The sequence below is a fragment of the Miscanthus floridulus genome, chromosome 16, assembly GCF_019320115.1.
Source record: "Miscanthus floridulus cultivar M001 chromosome 16, ASM1932011v1, whole genome shotgun sequence".
NCBI lineage: Eukaryota > Viridiplantae > Streptophyta > Magnoliopsida > Poales > Poaceae > Miscanthus > Miscanthus floridulus.
Window position 1 is genome coordinate 56,665,649 of NC_089595.1, and position 19,314 is coordinate 56,684,962.

Sequence of the window (19,314 nt, forward strand, 5' to 3'; positions counted from 1 at the left end):
TCCTCACCGGGCAACAGTCACTCCTCAGCCGAGGTCCGCGCACAGAGAAGACCGCGATGGACGAGACCTTCCATGCACTAGAAGGTGATGTCTGAGCAGCACCACAGATCCATTGGAGGTGGGGCGATTGGATGCAGGCTCGACGGTGGTGGGGATGCAGAGATGGGGAACCCTAGGTGATTGGTAGTGGCGGTCGTGGCTGTCGAGGCAAGGATGCAAGGTATAGAACCCTAGGGGCAAACCCTTTGATTTTATAAGAGCGATGGATGCGAGGAAACCAACCGTCTACCTAGATCTCTGCGCCTTCCACGATCTACCACAATGTCCCACCATGGGAAGTGCACCCGCAATCTCTGTCCGTCCCCTTAGAAAACTTGTCGGACGTTTCGCCTCTCTGGACAGGCCACGACTCGTCACAAGTAAGAGGAATACGGATCAAAAAACACTTCCACGGCCCGCCTGGGCCTAGGAGTTCAAAGGTTGGCCCATCGATGGGTTTGACAACCGCTCAGGGCACCCTTAAGATAAAGGATGGACCCACAAGCAGCCAGTACCTAGGTGCACGAGTGCCACGGGCATCCTGGGCCATAATTGAGTCTCAGCCGACTATGATCCATGGTTTTTTCTTGAAGAAAGGCAGAGAGCCCTCGGGACTGGTCAAATGGACCTAAGAACTATATGGATTGACCGATAAGAATCTAAAGTCGGTCACCAAGCTGGCCCTGGCTAGATCCCCATGAACAGGATGCCAGGACCCCACTCGAACTAGTTAGCTAACAACCCACCAAATCTCACGGCCATACCCGTGAAGGGTCTGACCTTGACAAGAGGGAATCACCGTCCTAGGGACATGCCATGGGCGACAAAAGAAGGCTAGGTCCCTCTGAGTCCCCCATTCGAAAAAACCTCTGAAAGAAGTATTCTACTCCTCCACATGCTTAGGGGCTACTGTCGGGGACCAATACTAGGGTACCTAAAGAGGAGGAGCTAATAAACATCAATGTTGATTCATCTGAGCGGTCAAGAGTGCAACTGCAGCTCTTGACGACCCCCTAGGTATGCAAGCTCTGTCTCGCCTAACCTCTAAGGGCTAGCTCTGCCTCGTCCGACCTCTGAGGGATGGCTCCGCCTCATCTGACATCTAAGGGCAGGGCTCTGCCCTTCCCAACCTCCAAGGGATGGCTCTACCTCACCTAACCCTCAGGTCTACGCTCCATCTCGCTCGACCTTTGAGGGCAGGGCTCCGCCTCACCTGACCTCTGGGTCTACGCTCCACCTTGCTCGGCCTCTGGGTCCATGCTCCACCTCACCTAACCTCTGAGGGTAGGGCTCCACCTCGCACGACCTCTGGGTCCACGCTTTGCCCCACCCGACCCTTGGGTCCATGCTCTGCCTCGCTCGATCCCTGAGGGTGAGGCTCCACCTTGCCTGACCTCTGAGGGCAAGCTCCACCGCGTCCGACCTCTGAGGGTAGGGCTCTGCCTTGCCCAACCCTCAGGTCCGCGCTCCGCCTCGCTTGAACCTTGAGGGCGGACTTCGCCTCGCCCGACCTCCAAGGGCTAGCTCTGCCTTGCCTGACCCTTGGGTTTGCGCTCTGCCTCACCTGGCCTCTAGGGAGGAACTCCGCCTCGCCCAACCTAGAGGCTAGAGGCTCTGTATCACCCGACAAAGACCCATACCACCGCCAACCACTCTAGGTCCAAGCATATGGGCCTAGGTCAAAGCTATAACGCTAGGGAAGCGACTGACACACCTTGATGTAGCTCGCGACCCACGACGGGACTTACCAAGGGGTTCATGTCAGGAACAGCATCGGGCGTACCGATGTTGTTCTTCCTAACCCTCATACAAACACTGACGGGCGCATCAGTTCACCACGACATCCGCTAGGACAGAGTGGAGCGCCATGACCGATAGATGACACCTACATATGGCACCAGTAACAGATAGGGCCGCAATGAGAAGTTGTCCCTGTTGACGTCTACAAGATTGGCAGAACCCACATAAAGGAGAAGAAGGACCCGGTGACCCTGAAGGACTTCTTCCTCTCATTTTCTTCTCTTCCTCCACTATTACCCATGCTCTCCCTTGCCCAAAAAAGGGAAAGCAGGGCATCCCACAAGGGGGACCAAAACAAACACATCCAAACTGGACTCATCAGAACTAGACTCAAACCCAATCAACTCATCGAACCCCAAACATACAGCTGAGCAGTGACCGAGCCCTCGATGCCCGTTCGCTCCTCTCACCAGAGACTTGGGACATGTCCCTCTCTCGACTGTTTGTAACCCCTACTATGAACTTTTAGTGCTAGTAACACAAGCAGCAGCAATGAACTAGACATAGGGATATTCTGCCCAAACCAGTATAAACCTCGTGTCCTCTTAGCACACCATCTGGGCCAGACACATAATATTAGAAATTTACTTATTAGTGGCAACTCGAAACACCGATAGGTTCCTTAGACCCCGTCATGTGGTTGCTGGCGCCAGAGTCCAGTTACCACCGTTGCTCCTGCTCGTTGCCCACACTTCCGAGGTGGACTTGGGCACGTGGTTTGTCGAGGTTCACAGCCTTCAGAGCCTTGACATGCCCTTCCACTGCCATCACCTCTCCCTTCTCCTTGGCCTCAATGTTGTGCAGTGCATAGAATGTCGTCATTAGGAGAGTGGCCTCATCATCCTCATCAGCCTTCTTCTCCTGCTTTCGATTTGGGCACTCCTTTGCCCAATGGCCCGTCTTCCCGCAGCGTCAGCAGGCATTGGGGTCGACCTTCTTCTTCTTCTTCTCCAAAGAAGCCTTGCCGCGGCGCTTGCCATCGCCACCGTGGCTGGAGGAGGCTTCCCCGGACTTCTTCCGAGCAGCCCACTCCTGCTCTATCAATAGTAGCTTGCCATTGTCCGTCGTTGCTGTGGTCTGCTCCATGCGCTCGTCCAACGCCCGTAGATGGCCTGTCACATCCTCAATAGTGAGGGTGGACAAATCCAGCATCGTCTCTATGGAGAGAGCGATCTGGATGTACTTCACCAGTACGGAGTGGAGGTACTTGGAGGTCGCCTCTTCTTCATCGATGGTGACGTCGTGGCTCCTCAGCTTACTGATGAGCGACTACAGGTGAAGGGAGAAGTCCTCCACTAATTCACCATCCTTGAACTTGAGGTTGGTGTACTCCTGTTTCAGCAGCTGGGTCATCACCTTCTTTGCGTGGTCGGAGCCGATGTGCATCGCTACAATGGCCTCCACACCTACTTAGCAGAGTTCTTCGTCCCCAACGGCTCCCTGTACTCCATTGGCATAGCAGCGAGGATAGCCTCCAACGCTGACATGTTGTCTTCTTTGTTGTCGGTGCCCTTATCAATGGCATTCCAGAGCCATCAGGTTCTGAGCTTGACCTTCATGGTCACCACCAACTCGGCGTAGTCGATGCGAGTCAGCGTTGGCCAACTGGTGTCGCTGATCTCCCACACCATGTGCACGATGACCTCCTGTCGTGGCTGGGTAGCCACAACAGTGTCGCTGTTGTCGCCCATCTCTAAACCATCCATCATCGCTAGCGGTTAGTCCAGCAACAGTGTTCGTATGGCTTTGATACCATTGTGTTGGCCCCTGGATCTCCCACATGGGTGAGCCGACCGCTCACCGTCGTTCCTGACCACACACTACGGCTAGAGGAAGAAGAGGGAGGGAGAATAGAGCGCGCACACACGCAGCACAAAGCACAAGCATTGGCCAGAGCTCTGCAGAGGAGATGATAAAAACTGAACTTGCTCTCTTTACTAAGTTGCAGTGGGAAGCTATATATACAACTCTATCCATCAAATCCTACTACACAGACATGCTAGTCTATCAAGCTGCTACAGTGACTAGATGTGACAGCAGGCTCTGGCGCCTGCTTCTGTTGTGGCTATAGTGTGGTAGGAGAGCCTTTCAACGCCTTCCCCTGCCACAACTACAGTGCAGTAGTAGGGGAGCCCTTTTGATGTCTGCCCCTACCACGTGTACAGAGGAAGAGCAGCAGATTACTTTACAAAGTAGGCTTCCTTTCACTAAGTTCCCTTCAAAATTGTGTCCTAGTCCACCACCCACTACAGATTGATCCCAAGACCATACTAGTGCCTTCTCACAGCTGGCTAATGGTTCAGGCAGAAACCTCAATCGCTGCCCCTTCATAAAAATAGTAGATATTGGTCCACAAGTCCCTGATGTATACAATGCCAGTTTCATCGAAGGTGTCATTGAAGAGTAAGAAGGTGGACCAAAATGTACTAGACCAGATGGGCAGGGCAAAACCGGCGAAGATGGAAGAGGTATCATAAACACTACAATGTCATAGTCCCTAGCGAGTAGTCTTTCTAGTGTTGATGGGCCCAGAGAAGCTAAGCTCTCACAGCGAAGAATGTTGACTCGGTAACTTCTTTTATGCTTCGATAATGGACCTTTACCAGTTGAATCACCTAGCTTTGTGGCATGAATGTTGTCAAAATAGTGTTTGAGTATGCTTTCCTTGCCCTTAGACACAATAGATGAAGATGGTGATGCATTCACATCTGCGGCATCAAAATCACCCATTTTGTTATCCTATGGTGATAGCTCATCCATCGGCCCCGTTGGGTTTACCCCATATTCGACTTGTTTGGCTTCTTTTTTTAGCCGGAACCGTGTTTTTCTCTCACAACAATTCAGTCAGAATAGTGTTTGTAACAACCTAGGCGTTTGGCTTCTACAAAATTGCATTTCATTTCATAAACATGTGCATCATCTATCTCATCATGCCATTGTCACTGAAACATGCATATGCAACATTCGCAATTATGTTTGTTTCAAACTTGATTGCTTGTGAATGGTAGTAGTGAAACATGTGAAAGCAACATGAGTTTCTCATACCTTGAAACATGGCAACATGGTAGGAATGTGGCAAGTTAAAATTGCAACAAAGGCATGAAACATGGAATTGCAACATTTGAGTAAAATTGAAGTGTTTTGTTGCTTCATCACATGTGATCATTAGAAGTTGGTATAGCATTTGTGTAAAGTGGTTGATTATGGTCTAATACACCATAACTACACTTAGGGTAATTGATGGGACATTGTTCATGTGGATCAAAATGACTAAAATGCCCTCTAGTGGAGGTTTGACTTAGAATGACCTTTAAAGTGCCACTATTTGACTGGTTCAAAAGACCAACCTAGAGACCTTGCATGGCTGTGCACCCATTACCAAAGTTGTAGCCAATTTATCAAGGAACAAAAGTTGTTTTATGACCAACTCATGAAAATGTGTGGAACAGCCTCAAACATGGCCCACAAGTCAGATTTGGGGTTGAATTCTACACTTAGAATTTTTCTAAGTCCTTGAGATGATTTTCAGTTTCGTGTGTCATTGTTTGGAGCCTTGTATCTCCCTAACCAGGCCGAACCAACTCGAGCTCCAATTGACAAAGTTGTTGTACTCACTTAGATCTTCAATTTTGTTAACTATACCCTGAACCAGATCGCCACCGTTTGGGAGTTATAGATCGTCAAAAGCACGCTATCAGTCGTGTCATCGGGCGTCGATTCAGGCCGTTTCAGAAAACCGACAGAGCACGCCGTGGCCGACCGGCTCAGGAGCTGATCACCGCATGGCGCGCATGCTCTGACAGCGCCTCCACATCGTGTGTCCGTGCTCCAGATGAAAGCCAGCGCTTCGTTCACTCGCCTTTCACCTCGCCATTTCACCCCTGCCATCTCCTTCCTCCGTGAGTGCGGCGACTGGGAAGCTGTGGCAGCCGCCGAGCCAAAATCCCCCTCAACTGAGCGCCTTGGTCTGATTCCTCTGAGCCACAGCACCACTGTGAGCTCCTCCACGTCTGTGACCCCACCGTCATCCCATTTTCGCCTCAAGTAGAGCTCACCGCGAAGGCGGCTCCACCGGGTCGCCATGACCGCCGTCGGCCGAGCTCGCACGGGGCTGCGCCGCTCGAGCCTCTTACCGTCCCCTCTCTCCCTTGCGCTAGGTCTAGTGAGTGATGTTGATGCTCGTAGGGTAGGCCACTAGGGCCATGACGCCGTCACCTCGCCGGAGCCGGCCAAACCGTGGCCGTGCGCCGCCATGGCCGTCGCCACTCCCTCTTGCTGCTGCAATCATTACAATAGATGGTTCCACTAGGTGCGCATGGGTGAGGCGAACATGTTGGCACCGATGGCCTCACCGGAGCTGTCACCGGCGACGAGCTACGCCACCGTCCTTTCTTCCACCCCTGTCTGTCTCACTGACTCGCGGGACCCATTTGTCAGCCGCCGAGCTGAGGTGGGAGCCTGACCTAGGCCGCGCCGTGTCTGGACTATGCTAGCACGTGCGTCGCGGGCTACCGAGTCTGTCCGGGCCGGCCTAGTAGATCATTAGGTTTTCCATTTTGTTTCGTTTTATTCTTTTTCATAGATTTGTGTACAAATTCAAAAATGTGTATCTCCTAGTTGGTAGATCCAAATGATGTGGTTCCAATTTTGTTGAGTTCATGATAATGCCTAGTTTATATTAAAAATATAATTTATGCCATGTTCTGTTATGAAAAATGGAGTTGCTAGTTATCTCTTTTAATCATGAAGGAAATAAGGGTAATTATATCTTTTTCTATGTAGCTCCAAATGGTGTGAAATTTTTATGGTGTACTGCTCATATCATGAATAGCTTGTAATTAAATTTTCATACATTTTGGACACTGTATGTAGGAGTTAGGAAATTCTCTTGTTTGCATGGATGGACCTTGTGTGAATTTTCATAATTTTTCTATAGATCCAATAAAGGTAAAATTTGGTGAGTGCTATTCTTATGCTAGAATGATGCTACGAAAAATGTGAAATCTATTGCTTGACACTTTCCATTAGGGTTTCCTAATTATGCTAGAAATAGCCCTTCCATCTGTTATTTTTGATACAGCAAGTTCTGCTTGACCAATTGCTTTGACATTTTATGGTAGTCTATGTGAAGCATGAGATAGCTACTGTAATTTTTGTAGATTTTTCTGAAAAGTTTTACTATATGTTGCTTTAATCACCTAATTAACTAAATGAATTAGAAAAGGACATTAAATAATTTATTTAGAGGTTGGCACTATACTTTCTGATGTTCCTCTGGTATGTGCAACAAGTTGGTAAACTTGGTTTGGTCCAATTATGCTTTTGCATCATCACTAAATAATTAATTTAGTAAACCTGTCATTTCTGGACAGATTCTATGTTTACCTTACTTCGATTTGGTTAACACAAGAATCATGCTTTGATGTTTACAAATGATTTGTAGAGAATTTCATAAGCTTTCCAGAATGTCCTCTTGCAAGTCATTTGGAATGGTAGAACTCTTGTTGTGATCGAATTAAAGGACTGCTTGTTTGCATACAAAACTTTAACTGTTGATTTAAGTATGCCTTTACTATTTCCTAAGCTTGTGGTAATGTTCCTAGGTGTTAGGCCTTTAACTGAAGATGAGCATCTTTATCTTAGGTTATGCAAGTTAGGTAAGTAGATCTCGTTCTTTAAGTTAAGTTAGATACATGTTTTAAAGTGATTTGAATAGAGCTATTCTTAATCGGTAAACGAATGTCCAATGATGTTTCGTTAAACACTTACTGTGATCCATTCATCATGAGCATCATGTCATTCCTTATGCATCCATGATATTTATCTTGTGCATCGGCATGCAATAGGTGTACCGGAAGGTGTGACACTGTTGGAATTCGAGGAACCGAGCGGGGAGCAGCAGCAGTCAACACCGAAGGTTCAGGAGGTGCAGCCCTTGGGAGAAGTGCCAGACGAGGTCGCCGTTGAGTGCCCGGATCACCGTCCATGCAACTTTGTGAAAGGCAAGCCCCGAAGCATATTAAGCCTCCTAATTTCCGAAATGCAGTTAAAGTATTATTGTCACATATATATATTGTTGCATTAAGTTTAGGTGTTGGATGCAAACACTTGCTGCATTGGTTATCCAATCCTTGTCCAGATATTGATACTCTGAATCCTATGTAGCTTAGGTTTGTGAAGTGCTTAGCCCTACTTAAACGCAGTAGAAGTCAGATGATTTCCTGAAACCTACGAGATATAGGGATATACATGTGGCACGGTTGGCAATATTTGCTATCGTGGAAAAGAACCTATCTTAATTTGAAATGAAGACCGGGCGGAGGCTTGCCGGTTTGTAGTGACTCCATCTATGTCGCTTAAGGACTGAATCTTGGTGCCTTTCCTGTTCATGTTGAACGCATGCCTCTCTCTTAGTTGGCTGTGTCTGAAGACCGACCACGAAGCCGAGTAGCTCACCTCTGGCCAGGAGTCGATAAGTATAAAGTACGCCTCGGAAGGGAGCCGTAGGCATGAGTCCAAGGGCAGGTGATTTAAAAGTCCTGATCGTCCTGGCAGAAGGGTAATCCCTGAGAGCGTTGGCGCTGATCGAACTCGTGAATTTGGTTCCTGAGTTGTCCCAAAGGTGACCCACGACTACCCTTGCAAAGTATGCTAGGGTAAGAGTTAGGAATACCCCCTCAGCTGAGTTGTAATTCGATTCGAGTAGCCATCTCTCCCGGTTAGTGAGAACTTGACGGGCTTATCTCCAAAGTAGATACACTAAATAACATAATGGTTCAGAAATGATGATATGATGATGACAGCCTTATTATACCTGCTATGGTTAATATTATTTGCTCCTAATAAGTGAGTGCTCTAGTATAGGTGCAAATCTAGTGGACAGGTAAATGATGATAAACTTGATGCGAACTTTAAATTGGTTACTATATTCATAAGCTCTTTTATGCAGCTGTGTCCAGCTAGCCCACCTCATAAGCCTTGCATGACCCTTGGTGTCTTTTATTTCTAGTTTTGACGGGTAAGTCTAGCTGAGTACCTTCTCATACTCAGGGTTTATCTCCCACCAGTTGTAGATGACCAGTTCTACTTTGGGTGCTGCAAGTATTGCCTTCTCCCAGCTGGGGATGAAGACTAGACCATTGGGCGCGGACTCTCCTAGTTCTCATACCTGAAGATTCTTTTGTGGGACATGACTAAGAGCTGGCAATGTATTTGAAACTATGAAGTTATGTACTAAACTATGTTGCTTCCACAAATTTGAACTTGGTTTGTAATATTTTATTTGCACTCTGATGGATGTAATCTGGATGCCACTTGCGAAATGTTGTAACGAATGATGTGTTGTGTTGAATCACTATGGTCTTGGTTTGAATGTCGAGAGTTGGTTGAAATCCTTCATGATTTCCGAACTACTGGGATTATGGGAGCTTAAGTACAGGAATTTGATCACTTCGGTGATTGTTTTTGTACTTACGTTCTTATGATTTGGTCGGTTCTGTTACAGCTAGTATCAGAGTAAGATTCGACACTAAACATGTCATTTGTGTATTTCTAACAAAAGTATTTGTGAAAATTCTAAATTAAATACTAAGTGTTGCCAGTGGTCATATCCTTTATGCCTAAATAAGGACTCTTAGGTGGCTTATTAAAGTACTAACTTGGGGGTTCCTACTTATTTCTGTTTCGTTGTCCATACAGCGTGCTATTTTATGGATGCCATCCGCTTAGGTGGTAATGTATGGATCAAAATACCTCTACGCTCTGGTAAGTGGGAGTTGTGAGAGCATGACCGTCCAACCGTCGGTCTAGGGGAGAGTAGTTGTGGTTGCTCGCATACTTACATGTTCGAACATGTATCTATGAGAGTACTTAAGTGTGGGTATCTCTGTTGGGTAGCTGTGATACTAGAGTATATACATTGGGGGATGTATGTATGAAAGTATTTAGTTTACTGCTTACTTTGTATGTCTTTTTGTGAAATTATTGGGCTGAAATGAAATTTTCTGCAGGTACACTAACAACGTATCGTTGTAGATCGACTAGCTACCGTATACGAGAGAACGTATGTATGCCACCATATATTTCGCTAGCCTTTAAATTTTTCTAGGTTTTTGAGGACGTACGGATCGTGCATGCATCATGTTCAAGCATACATAGCATTTTTGCATTACTCCCTCCTTTAAAATTGATGGTCTCGACTAATTAAATTTCGTATCCCTTAAATGATTCTCCCCTTACGTTGCAACTTTTTGCTACAGATGGCATGCACGAAACGCACTGCTCGCAAGTCCATCGGAGGCAGGGCACCTCATCACCAGTTAGCTCTTCGTGAGCCCTGTCCGGAGCCTACTGAGGCGAAAAGGCTGAGGGTAGAGCTAGCCCGGGTGACTGCTGAGAGGAGTGTAGCTCAGCACCATTTAGAGCAAGTAACATAGGAACAGGATCAAGAAACCCTAGAGGTTCAGAGGTTGACAGTTGCTCACCGCAACTGTGAACGTATGTTGATTCACGTGCTGAACCAACGGAATGAAGCCTGGAACGAAGAGAATGTGTTGAGAGCGCGACAGGTGGAGCTCGAGTAGTAGTTGGCAGCTACCGAAGAGTACAATGACCATCTCCATGAGGAGGTTCACCTGTTACACAATCAGCTTCACCCTCTCCTGCCCCTTGATTCACTCTGGGCATAATTAACCGAAGACCAAAGACCGAACCGAAAAGACCGAGACCGAAAAGACCGAGACCGAAAAGTTCGGTCATGAGTTTGGTCCTGGCTCCCAACTAACCGAAGTAATCGATAGAAGTTCGGTCATATGTGTCGGTTAACCGAAGTGACCGAACTGACCATAGTTCTTGTTCTGTACTTCTGTTATGTCATTATGTGTGATTGTGATTTGTGAGAACTGAGAAAGTTGTGTGCTAGAACTTGTCATAATAATGTGTGGTTTGTTTTATATATTGTGTTGTTATTTTTTTGCCTTCAAATAGCAAGCATGCTGTTGAAAATTGCTATAGATTCTGCTATTGTTTGTGGCTGCTACTCAGGTCCGGTTAGTTCGGTCGTGACCGAGACCGAACCGAACTAACCGAGACCGAACTTCCTCGGTCTTCGTTTTTTGCAAAGACCGATCGGTCCCAGGTTTCTGATGACCGAACTGACCGAATGACCGAGGAACCGAACCGATCAGTTCAGTCTGACCAAATGCCTAGGGTGACCCTTGATGATGAGAATGACAATGAGGGTGAGATGGGCTCTGGTGTCATCATGGCTGCGGATGATGATGACATTGAGATTAATGGACCTGAGGACGTTCCACCTGATGAGGAGTTAGAACCTGCTAGTGATAAAGATGGAGGAGAGATCTTCAACACTGACTCTGAGGACGATGCGTAGTTTAGCTTACTACTTAGCTAATGCGCTAGAGCTAGTCTTTTGTTGATCCTCATGCATGAACGAGTAGCTTGTAATAAGTTAATCGTTGGGATGTAATATCGAACCTTAAGTTATCTTTGATGTCAGTTTGGAACCTCTATGGCTTGGATGTAACCTATCAAACGTGTTATGCTCCACGTATGTGAGCCTTTGATAATTTCCATCTGTGTGGTCTATCGATCTCATTGTTGGTTAAGTTCATCGCATTAATGTGTCAATCGATGCGCTTGATGAGTTGTGTGATTGTGATGGATGATTGTGCCTCTGTTGATAGCATAAACTCATTTTCTCCATTGGAGTCAGTTTGGCATAATTATACAATTCATCTACAAAATTTCCACATCATTAGTGCTCATTGGCTATACATTTTGCAGATGGCTTATAATCTTCATCGCGTCGTAGCCTTGGAGATGAGGAACAACCACCTCCTCCACCGCCCACACCAGCTGAGCTAATGCAGACAATCATCGAAAGTCAGTGCATGCTAGCTAAGGCTATGCACCAACTGGCTAACCATGATGACCGACATGTCCGCCAGGGACCCGAGCCGAACCAGTATAGCAGCTTTAAGGACTTCATGGACACAAAGCCTCCTATCTTTAGAGAGGCAGAAGAACCATTACAAGTTGATGAATGGTTGAGTACGATAGAGCAAAGGTTTGGATTGCTCCGTTTGACAGAAGGTATGAAGGCCTCGTATGCAGGACACCAGCTCCAAGGCCCTGCAGGCATCTGGTGGACCCATCATAGGACCACCTTCCCTGCAAATGTTGAGGTAGTTTGGGACCAGTTCTAGGAAGCTTTCAGGGGACATTTTATCCCTCCTGGTCTCATGGCCATTAAGCATACCGAGTTCATGAAGCTAACTCAAGGCAACAAGAGTCTTAATGAATACCTCCAGGCATTTAACAACCTGGCAAGGTATGCTCCCGAGTTCGTTGATACTAACGCCAAAAGGATAGCTAGTTTCAAGAGGGGACTTTCCCCTAAACTGATGAAGTCTATGGGCAACTGCAAGTGTGTCACCTTCAATGAGTTTATTAGTGACACCCTGACTCAGGAGAATAATGATAAGGTATATGCTACTTCCAAGACCCGTAAAAGAAACTTTGAGGCAGGTGCTTTTCAGTCTAAAGCACCAGTGGTATCCAAAACTCAATATCGTCCACCCAATGCTAATGTCCGGTACCGCCCACCTCAGAAGAAGAATCAAGCTAAAACTGGTTTCCGCAAGGGGTACACAGTTTCCTTACCAAAGAATACCTCTGGGCAGAGTAGCTCCAATGTGCCACTAGCTAACAGGCCATGCTAGAACTGTAACAAGCCTGGCCACTGGGCTAGTACTTGTCCCTATCCTCCCAAGTAGAATGCTCAGGGAAACGTCCATCAGGGGCATGTTCACTACACTACTGTGAAGGAAATTCCTACTGGTGAAGTGGTCACCGCTGGTAAGTTCCTTGTTAATGATCACCCTGCAGTTGTGCTCTTTGATTCGGGTGCTTTGCATTCCTTTGTGAGTTCTACTTTTGCATCTAAGCATAAGATGAATGTGATTACAATTGTCAAGGGTGGTTATTGTATTAGTGCTACTGGAAATAATATCATGACTAACCAAGTAGTTAAAGATGTAAAGATTGAGATTGGGGATCGAGAGTTCCTTACGGATCTTGTAGTTCTGCTGGGGGTAGGAATCGATGTAATCCTAGGGATGAAGTGGATGAGCGGGAATGGAGTGTTGATCGATACATCGACCCGTGTGGTAATGTTGAGGGATCCTATGGATAAGAAGGGTTTTCTAGTGCAGTTACCTCATGATATCGCTATCCACAATACAGCCAATGCTACCCAAGCCAAAGCCATTGAAGATATACCGGTTGTTTATGAGTTTCCAGATGTCTTTCCTGATGACTTGCCTGGATTACCTCCAGACCGTGAAGTAGAATTCAAAATAGAACTCATTCCGGGTACGGCTCTTATTTCTCGAAGGCCCTATAGAATGCCGCCCAATGAGTTGGCTGAGCTGAAGAGTCAGTTAAATGAGCTATTAAAGAAAGGTTTGATTCAGCCTAGTTCTTCTCCTTGGGGTTGTCCGGCTATCTTTGTGAAGAAGAAGGACGAGTCTCTGCGCATGTGCGTGGATTATCGCCCCCTTAATGCTGTTACCATCAAGAACAAATACCCTCTTCCTCACATCAATATTCTGTTTGATCAGCTCTCCAAAGCTAAGGTATTCTCCAAGATCGATTTGAGGTCTGGCTATCATCAGATCAAAATTCGTCCTGAAGATATACCTAAGATAGTTTTCTCTACTCGTTATGGCTTGTTCGAATATCTTGTGATGTCCTTTGGATTGACAAATGCTCCGGCACACTTTATGTACCTGATGAATTCGGTATTCATGTTGGAATTGGACAAGTTTGTCGTCGTGTTCATTGATGATATCCTTGTATATTCTCATAATGTAGAAGAGCATGCTGAACATCTGAGAATTGTGTTAACTCGATTACGTGACAACCAGCTTTATGCTAAGTTCAGCAAGTGCAAATTCTGGTTGAAGAAGATACCTTTTCTAGGTCATGTGTTATCTGGAGATGCAATTTCGGTTGACCCTACTAAGGTACAAGAAGTCCTAGAGTGGAAGGCACCTACTACGGTCATAGAGGTCCGAAGTTTCCTGGGTTTGGCTGGCTATTATCGTCGATTCATCCTGGATTTCTCAAAAATCACCAAGCCCATGACTCGACTACTTCAAAAGGATGAGAAGTTTGTGTGGACTCCGAAGTGTGAAGAGGCTTTCCACACTTTGCGGACCTTACTAACCTCTGCTCCTGTATTGGCACAACCTGACATCGAGAAGCCTTTTGATGTCTACTGTGATGCATGTGGCACCGGTTTGGGGTGTGTTCTTATGCAAGAGGGCCGAGTCATTGCTTATGCTTCACGCCAGCTTCGAAAGCATGAAATCAATTATCCTACCCATGACTTAGAGCTAGCCGCGGTTGTTCATGCCCTGAAGATTTGGAGACATTACTTACTAGCTAATGTGTGCAACATCTATACTGACCATAAAAGTCTCAAGTACATCTTTACTCAACCCGAGTTGAACATGCGTCAACGACGATGGTTAGAATAGATCAAAGACTACAACCTTCAAGTGCACTACCATCCTGGCAAGGCCAATGTGGTTGCTGATGCCTTAAGCAGAAAGGCCCATTGCAATTCCTTAGTTAGTGAAGACTTTCATCTGGCACACCTCCTTCATCCTGTAGTACTCCACAATATCACTGTGGATTGCTCTCTTAGAAGTCGAATTATCGAACTCTAGAAGACTGATGTGGGTGTGTTTCATATCAAGCGGAAGATGAAAGATCAGGAGACCAAGCACTTTAGGGTCGATGACAAAGGAATTCTCTAGTTTAATGATAGGCTTGTAGTACCCAAAGACAAAGAACTTAGAAATTAAATTATGGCTGAAGCCCATTCTTCTAGATTATCCATCCATCCTGGTAGCAGTAAAATGTATCAAGATCTCAAGCTGTATTATTGGTGGACCAAGATGAAGAAAGAAATCGCAGCCTACGTGGCAAGGTGCGATAACTGTTGCAGAGTCAAGGCTATTCACATGAGGCCCGGATTATTGCAGCCACTCTCTATTCTTGGCTAGAAGTGGGAAGAAATTGTCATGGATTTCATTGTTGGGTTACCCACTACCAAAAAGGGTTGTGATTCTATCTGGGTTATCGTAGATCGTCTAACTAAATCCGCTCACTTTATTCCGGTCTAGTCTACCTATCACCCTCACAATTATGCTAAGATTTATTTTCAACAAGTGGTACGTCTCCATGGTGTACCCAAATCCATTGTTTCAGATAGAGGACCGCAATTCACGGCTCGCTTTTGGGAGTGCTTACATCAGAATCTTGGCACTCATCTAATCCGTAGTTCTGTCTATCATCCGCAAACATCAGGACAGACTAAGCGTGTTAATCAAATTCTTGAAGACATGCTTAGAGCTTGTCTTATCTCTTGCAAAGGCTCTTGGGAGGAATGGTTGCCTCTCGCTGAATTCTCTTATAACAACAGTTATCAAGAGAGTATCAAAATGGCTCCTTTCGAAGCACTTTATGGCCGCAAGTGTAGAACTCCTTTGAACTGTGTGGAACCCGGAGAAAGAAGATTCTATGGTATTGATTTTGTAAAAGAAGCCAAAGAGCAAGTCCGAACTATACAGAAGAATATGACTGCCGCTCAGGCTAGACAAAAGAGCTACGCTGATAAGAGAAGAAAACCTATTGAGTTTTAAGTAGGTGACCATGTTTATCTGAAGGTATCCCCTATGAAAGGAGTAAAATGTTTTGGAATCAAAAGGAAACTTGAGCCTCGATATGTTGGACCTTACCGCATTATCGAGAAAAGTGGAAGAGTAGCCTATAAACTTGATCTACCACGTGAAATGGGAGCTATATTCCTAGTATTCCATGTGTCTCAGCTGAAGAAGTGTCTCCGTATTCTCGAGGAAAGAGTAGCTATGAGGAGAATCAACTTGAAATCTGATCTTTCTTATGAGGAGAAGCCCTTGCAGGTTCTGGATACTCAAGAAAGGGTGACTCATAGGTGAGTAGTTAAGTTATTCAATGTAGTTTGGAGTAATTATAGTGATCGGGATGCAACATGGGAGCGGGAAGATTATCTAAGAGAAAATTATCCGGCTTTCTATACTAAATGGTATGCTTTCCAAATCTTGGGACAAGATTTTTCTAAGGGGGGAGGGCTGTAACACCCTAGGTGTTTGGCTTCTACAAAATTGCATTTCATTTCATAAACATGTGCATCATCTATCTCATCATGCCATTGTCACTGAAACATGCATATGCAACATTCGCAATTATGTTTGTTTCATACTTGATTGCTTGTGAATGGTAGTAGTGAAACATGTGAATGCAACATGAGTTTCTCATACCTTGAAACATGGCAACATGGTAGGAATGTGGCAAGTTAAAATTGCAACAAAGGCATGAAACATGTGAAACATGGAATTGCAACATTTGAGTAAAATTAAAGTGTTTTGTTGCTTCATCACATGTGATCATTAGAAGTTGGTATAGCATTTGTGTAAAGTGGTTGATTATGGTCTAATACACCATAACTCCACTTAGGGTAATTGATGGGACATTGTTCATGTGGATCAAAATGACTAAAATGCCCTCTAGTGGAGGTTTGACCTAGAATGACCTTTAAAGTGCCACTATTTGACTGGTTCAAAAGACCAACCTAGAGACCTTGCATGGCTGTGCACCCCTTACCAAAGTTGTAGCCAATTTATCAAGGAACAAAAGTTGTTTTATGACCAACTCATGAAAATGTGTAGAACAGCCTCAAACATGGCCCACAAGTCAGATTTAGGGTTGAATTCTACACTTAGAATTTTTCTAAGTCCTTGAGACGATTTTCAGTTTCGTGTGTCATTGTTTGGAGCCTTGTATCTCCCTAACCAGGCCGAACCAACTCGAGCTCTAATTGACAAAGTTGTTGTACTCACTTAGATCTTCAATTTTGTTAACTATACCCTGAACCAGATCGCCACCGTTTGGGAGTTATAGATCGTCAAAAGCACGCTGTCAGTCGTGTCATCGGGCGTCGATTTAGGCCGTTTCAGAAAACCGACAGAGCACGCCGTGGCCGATCGGCTCAGGAGCTGATCACCATGTGGCACGCATGCTCTGCCAGCGCCTCCACATCGCATGTCCATGCTCTAGATGAAAGTCAGCGCTTCGTTCACTCGCCTTTCACCTCGCCATTTCACCCCTGCCATCTCCTTCCTCCGTGAGCGTGGCGACCGGGAAGCTATGGCAGCCGCCGAGCCAAAATCCCCCTCAACCGAGCGCCTTGGTCTGATTCCTCTGAGCCACAGCACCACCGTGAGCTCCTCCACGTCTGCGACCCCACCGTCATCCCATTTTCGCCTCAGGTAGAGCTCACCGCGAAGGCGGCTCCACCGGGTCACCATGACCGCCGCCGGCCGAGCTCGCATGGGGCTGCGCCGCTCGAGCCTCTTACCGTCCCCTCTCTCCCTTGTGCTGGGTCCAGTGAGTGATGCTGATGCTCGTAGGGTAGGCCACTACGGCCGTGACGCCGTCATCTCGCCGGAGCCGGCCAAACCGTGGCCGTGCGCCGCCATGGCCGTCGCCACTCCCTCTAGCCGCAGCAATCGTTACAATAGATGGTTCCACTAGGTGTGCACGGGTGAGGCGAACAAGTTGGCACTGATGGCCTCGCCAGAGCTGTCACCGACGACGAACTACGCCGCCGTCATTTCTTCCTCCCCTATCTGTCTCACTGACTCACGGGACCCATTTGTCAGTCGCCGAGCTGAGGCGGGAGCCTGACCTAGGCCGCGCCGTGTCTGGACTACGCTAGCACGTGCGTCGCGGGCTGCCGAGTCTGTCCGGGCCGGCCTAGTAGATCATTAGGGTTTCCATTTTGTTTCGTTTTATTCTTTTTCACAAATTTGTGTACAAATTCAAAAATGTGTATCTCCTAGTTGGTAGATCCAAATGATGTGGTTCCAATTTTGTTGAGTTCATGATAATGTCTAGTTTATATTAAAAATATAATTTATGCCATGTTCTGTTATGAAAAATGGAGTTGCTAATTATCTCTTTTAATCATGAAGGAAATAAGGGTAATTATATCTTATTCTATGTAGCTCCAAATGGCATAAAATTTTTATGGTGTACTGCTCATATCATGAATAGCTTGTAGTTAAATTTTCATACATTTTGGACATTGTATGTAGGAGTTAGGAAATTCTCTTGTTTGCATGGATGGACCTTGTGTGAATTTTCATAATTTTTCTATAGATCTAGTAAAGGTAAAATTTGGTGAGTGCTATTCTTATACTAGAATGATGCTAGGAAAAATATGAAATATGTTGCTTGACACTTTCCATTAGGGTTACCTAATTATGCTAGAAATAGCCCTGCCATCTATTATTTTTGATACAGCAAGTTCTGCTTGACCAATTGCTTTGAAATTTTTATGGTAGTCTATGTGAAGCATGAGATAGCTACTGTAATTTTTGTAGATTTTTTTGAACAGTTTTACTATATGTTGCTTTAATCACCTAATTAACTAAATAAATTAGAAAAGGACATTAAATAATTTATTTAGAGGTTGGCACTATACTTTCTGATGTTCCTCTGGTATGTGCAACAAGTTGGTAAACTTGGTTTGGTCCAATTATGTTTTTGCATCATCACTAAATAATTAATTTAGTAAACCTGTCATTTCTGGATAGATTCTATGTTTACCTTAATTCGATTTGGTTAACGCAAGAATCATGCTTTGATGTTTACAAATGATTTGTAGAGAATTTCATAAGCTTTCCAGAATGTCCTCTTGCAAGTCATTTGGAATGGTAGAACTCTTGTTGTGATCGAATTAAAGAACTACTTGTTAGCATATGAAACTTTAACTGTTGATTTAAGTATGCCTTTACTATTTCCTAAGCTTGTGGTAATGTTCCTAGGTGTTAGACCTTTAACTGAAGATGAGCATCTTTATCTTAGGTTATGCAAGTTAGGTAAGTAGATCTCGTTCTTCAAGTTAAGTTAGATACATGTTTTAAAGTGATTTGAATAGAGCTATTCTTAATCGGTAAACGAGTGTCCAATGATGTTTCGTTAAACACTTACTGTGATCCATTCATCATGAGCATCATGTCATTCCTTATGCATCCATGATATTTATCTTGTGCATCGGCATGCAATAGGTGTACCGGAAGGTGTGACACTGTTGGAATTCGAGGAACCGAGCGGGGAGCAGCAGCAGTCAACACCGGAGGTTCAGGAGGTGCAGCCCTCGGGAGAAGTGCCAGACAAGGTCGCCGTTGAGTGCCTGGATCACCGTCCATGCAACTTTGTGAAAGGCAAGCCCCGGAGCATATTAAGCCTCCTAATTTTCGAAATGCAGTTAAAGTATTATTGTCACATATATATATTGTTGCATTTAGTTTAGGTGTTGGATGCAAACACTTGCTGCATTAG

At 45.5% G+C, this 19,314-nt stretch overlaps 1 pseudogene; it reads right to left on the reverse strand.

The window, feature by feature from the left end:
* Nucleotides 1-19,314, reverse strand: part of LOC136510710 (uncharacterized) — a 116,264-nt pseudogene that overhangs the window by 91,609 nt on the left and 5,341 nt on the right.